Source organism: Dromiciops gliroides, chromosome 5, assembly GCF_019393635.1.
Source record: "Dromiciops gliroides isolate mDroGli1 chromosome 5, mDroGli1.pri, whole genome shotgun sequence".
Taxonomy (NCBI): Eukaryota; Metazoa; Chordata; class Mammalia; order Microbiotheria; family Microbiotheriidae; genus Dromiciops; species Dromiciops gliroides.
The window spans coordinates 135,983,667-135,989,096 of NC_057865.1; the positions used below are offsets into that span (position 1 = coordinate 135,983,667).

Here is a 5,430-nt window from a genome sequence, read left to right on the forward strand (position 1 = left end):
TAATCACGCAATTAGACTGAAAACAGTAAAATCTTACATACTTGCATTCTGCTCAGATCTTCTTCTAGTTGTGATAAGAAATAAAATTTGCCAGGAAACACACACATGTAAGAGGTTTCACATAACAACTCACCAATTTATACATTATCAGAAAATATTGAAACATAATACAACATACCTTAAAATTCTTCAAATTGTCATTGCAACAAATTAGCTTACAAATAAAATAAGCAGGCCTTCTCCAAAGTGCTGAGGCTTCCACCCATAGCCCATACCTTAGAAACTTATCAGATAAGGAATCTAGTTAAAGTATAGTCACCCTTTGTTTTCCCCAGCAGGTGCCTGGCTTTTGTGGCCCAGCAAGTCTTAGTGCAGATAAGGCATGGCCTGCCTTACCAGAATTAAGAAATTCAATGCCAAAGGTTGTTCTTTGGCAGTGTGATTCAATGGTTAAAGACTTAAAAAAAACCACCATATTTTTCTTTGAAAATTTTACCCAATTTAAAGTTACTTTACCCTTAACCTGCCTATTCCACAATTCAGGTGTTCTTAATTTAATTACATGTGTTTTTGCTCTATACTTTACACAGAGAATCATTAATATAACATTTACCCTAAGCTAAGCGCTTTACAATCAGGTGATCCTCACAATCCTGGGAGGTAAGCTCTATTACAGAAAAGTAAACAGACAGAAAGAACTTTTCTTGGGGTCACACACAGCTAGTAGGTTTCTTAATGCCAAATCTTTTTACTGTTAAGTCCTAATTTACCATAATAATCCTGAGAGAAGATGTTACCGCTAGATTGGTTTTCGAAACCATTCCTCTTTTAAAAAATTACTCGCCCACATGATCCAATCAAAATTTAAGTAAAAGTTTTTATTATTTGGCATACAGAGGTATGGCTGGAAGAAGATGACAATTTTATAGAGGTGAGAAGGGGTTGGTGGGGAGCTGAGAGGGGAGAGATCTAAGACTGAGAAGTTACAACAGCCTGGAAAATGATGGTGTTTGAAATTTGGATATATGAATAATAAAAATTCCACATTTCTAACTTGAGATTATTGTCACTACCTGGTCCTAATCACATGGCAAACACGACTGGCTCCCAAATAAGCTCATGTTGTAAATTCAAGGCACCCAGCTTGCTGGGTAGCTGCTTTATTATCTGTTTGACTAATCCACTATCTGGTTAATCAACTACTTTGATTCTTCAAGGAAAGAGTCATCTCTAACTGATCCCAGCAAGCTCATCAAATGTATTTCTCCATGGTCACAGTCTTCCCCTCAGGGCCAGAGCATCCCTAACTGGACTCAGGCCTACCAGGCTGCTACCACAGAAGAGCACATATTCAGACGTTATTTCTTCTAGGGCAGATTTTGGTTTAAATCAAATCAACTGTGGATTTATATTAACTAATGGTAATGTTTTAATTCTATGACCCATAATTCTATATAAGAAAATTGATCATTTGTAAATTCATATAATGCTTTTGTGAAAGATATATATAGTAGTGACTGATTCCCCTGCTATGTAAAAATTTGTTTCCTCCTTTTATCTAAGGACCTCCTAATACCTCTGCCCCATACATTTGAAACATCAGAAAACAAGTTAAAGTTAAAATATACTGGCTTTTTCCTTTCCTTACAGCTGATTTTTCTGTCCCAAGGCTTTTGTGGTCTATAGATAAAGAATTTGGCTGAATGCTGATAGGGTATGGCCTGTTTTCAATTTGGATAGCACAAGGAGATAGTTAAAATTCCACTTAATAAGCACATTAACCAATAACCAATATTTTGACCATATCCAATACTTATATAACATTAGATTTCATGTCTTTCTAGATATTTATCCTAAAAGATGGCTAGACATGATTAAGTAGATGATTATCTAATCTTACTAGTTGGAAACTGAAGACAGAGTTTGAAGGCAGGCTTAAGACAGTATGACTTAATGGTTAGACTTTTTTTTTTCTATTTCTAGCTTTTAAATATTTTCCTTGTAATTTCTAGCTCTTAACAAGAAGCAGATAACTGCACTTTACTGAACATCTGACTAGATCTTAAAGTCTTAAAATACAGCTGAGGATATTCTAAAAGGTTCTTACTATGCCCATTTTACAGAAAATTATCATTACAGTCAATTAAATTCATAACCCCAAAGAATTTAAAGAATCCACATTCTGACAATATCTCTAATATAATGAACTATTAAACTGTTGGGCACTTCTAAAACTACCTTTCTGTAGTCACTGAAATGACCCTTTTCTTTTTCTTTCTTTCCTTTTTTCTAGTTGAAAAAAATTTAAAATTAGTATTTTAATGCCACATTCATCTTTCTAAGTAGTTCAAGATATTGTTAGAGCAGTAAGTTTCTTTCTGCCCTTCCCCCACTTCCTTAACCTAGTCACAGAATGGGGGTAGTTTTATCAAACAATTAAACAGCTCTCCTTCTAAATTCCAAGCACAAAATTACATTTTTGACAGAAACTTGAAGACATAAGACAATTTTCACATCGAACACACTTGAGACACAGACAGACACATGGAACACAATCTCAAGCAATTTCTATTTCCTTGAAGCTTCCTTTCTCAGTCCTTTCCCATCCCTCATTCACATTCCCTTGTCAGAGAAGAGAAGAGTAGAGAGAAAAAGAAAACTTTCTTTGCCTTTTAACTTTTCTTTAAGATAACCTGATTTAACTTAATTTATACTGGTTAAAGGAGCTCCATTAGGACAATTTAGTTTTGTCATTATCTTTAGTCATTTCTAATCATTTAAAAATATTTGTGCACATTAAAAATATGTTTCTGAACCATTTGCAGTGCAACAGATCTACAAGAGCACTTAGCCAGATTAAATACTTTGAAATTTATATGCCCAAACTGAAGAATTCCTACCTTTTAGAAACAGCTTATGATAGCTATCTTCTATTGAGCACTCCAGTTTCTTCATGGGACAAGAACTTAAATTAACAGAGAGAATTTGAGGTTTGAATTAGAAGCTGGAAAGAAATATTCACCTTACAAGACAGAGCCTGCAGATTATTCAGGAGAAAGCTCCTGGATGTGCCTTGCCAGGACCTGAGTTGGAGGGTGAATTTCATTTCCATTTTCCAATCAAATCTGAGTCACAGGTACCATTTTCTGTTGAATATTAAAATATAGCTTTTGTATATGCCTGTCCCCTACAAACAGAATCAATAAACAGATCAGAGAAATTATAATATCTTATATCTCCTACCAAAACCACATCAGAAAACATATCTCCTACAAGACAAACCAGATCAGAGGCAGACAGAAGAATAATTATATCAATTTAATATTTTGTCAAAAGAAGAAAGAAATAACCCATGATCATGTGTGGAATCTCCCCTCCCAAGAAGGAAGCTCAAAGCTCCCCTTCTTTCTAAGGGTTTTTAAGGTTTCTTGCTCACTGGTTACAGGGTGATGTCAGTTTTATTAGCATGATACTAATTAACCTAAAGAAAATACTATAACAGGCAGCTTAAAGACACAGGAAGAGTTTACCAAGGACAAGGATGTCTAGATATTTGCTCTATTTACTCTTTGGGGGAAAGAAGGCAGTGAATGGGGACTCATTAGTTGAAGTTTAGTCAAAAGGGGGATTTTGATTTGTTTACTATCTTGGGGAGAGAAGTTAGTAAATAGGGACTTCTCTGCTAGCTATCTGGGTTCAGCCTGAAGTTTTAGCCAAAGGGCATTTCCCAGGGTCTCATAAAATCCCTTTGGATAATAAAGTACCTCCATCAAATCCAGGTGATCCATATATTCATATTAACACTACTTATTTGACCCTTTGCAAGTTAATAAACCACTCAAGGCCTCAATTTCCTTATCTTAAAAATAAAGGGCTTAGATTAAAGTAGAAGTTCTTAACTTGGGATCCATGAACTTAAAAAAAAGACAACAACTGTATTTCATTATAATTAGTTTCCTCTGAAATCTTTTATGTTTTATTTTATGACTTTGTAGCTCTAGCACCAAGTATCATACTTGGTACAGAGTAGTGATTTAATAAATACTCACTGATTGATGATGAAGTGGTCTTACTCCCTTCCAAGGCTAAACAGTCTATCTGATCAAGTGATCCCATTCTATCCTGTGTCCTCCAACATATCACCCCCTCTGTCATCCAGATTCTCTCATTTATTTTCAATTGCTTCCTCTCTACTGGATACAAGTATATCCGTGTCTACCCTGAAAAAAACCCTCACTTTATTCTTCCATCCTTGCAATCTATTGTCAGAAATAAAAATACTGGACTTTCCCTTTTGGTTAATATATGAAGGCTTTGTTCCATTCTTTTTTTTTTTTATTTTCCAAAACTTTATTTCACTGCTTGGTAACAAACAGCTTTGACAACCATGATACTACTGGCCAAAGTTTTGTGAAATTGTTATTTAAACTATCATTAAAAAAAAAATCTCTGGCAATGCCAGTGGGGAGATGATGGAGGGCTGCCTGCCCCTTGGAGACACAATGAAGCTGTTTGCTTGCACCACTGTCTTTTGCAGTCAAGAAGAGTCTCCTAAATAAGCATGAACATGACACAACTTTTCTTTACAAGGGGAAGGGAAGAGACTCTATTTCCTCCAAGCAGTCATCATATGTAGACTGGTAGTCCTCATGTGGCTTAATCATGATCACACAAGTTGGGCGCTTAGAAGCAGCAGCTGCTCCCAGATCCGTTTTTGAGGGAACGTAGGTATAAAGCATACTCAGATCCTCACACATAATGGGGAGATGGCAGTATACCTCGATGGGTAGTGTGTCCCCAGCCAAAACCATAATCCCCTTTTCTCCTTTGTTAAGGAATTTCTGGACTTGCTTCATGGCTTTCTTGATGCACTTGTACAGCTTCTGAGTAAGGCGGCGAGACGTCAGGGGCTGCGCAATGGGGTTCAGGTTCACCAGCATCTCCTCGTATGTGCACACAGGACCCCGGAACTCTCTGGCGCTGCCTCCGACTCCTCCACTTCCCGCTTTACTTTGTTCATCTCAGCGGCACCGAGAGCTACCTGACCCTCCCGAAGCACGAGTGAGCCACCACGAGAACAACTTCCGGGTTGTGTGGCCCACTTTATTCCATTCTTGCAAGAATGGGCACACACTATGAAGAAAAGTGGCATGATTTGCCACAACAACCTTCCCTTTTTATACCTAAATCTAACACAAAGTCCCTCCCCTGTTTCACATGTTGTATGGCTACTCTGGATATACACTCTTTGCAACACTCCTATTTCATATCAACTCCTAAATATGTACCCCCACCCTGGTCATATGATGCACGTCTAATTATAATGTTAAATCTCCACGTAGGGGTGTGCTAGATACTATGAATGAGGCTTAAAACGGTACAATTTGGGGTTAGCTGTGGGACACAAAGGGGCCGGTTTGGGTTAGTATG

The 5,430-nt window shown here is 37.1% G+C and overlaps 1 pseudogene; it reads right to left on the bottom strand.

The window, feature by feature from the left end:
• Window positions 1-4,583: 4,583 nt before the first annotated feature.
• Window positions 4,584-5,020, bottom strand: LOC122730075 (annotated as a pseudogene).
• Between the last annotated feature and the right edge of the window lie 410 nt (window positions 5,021-5,430).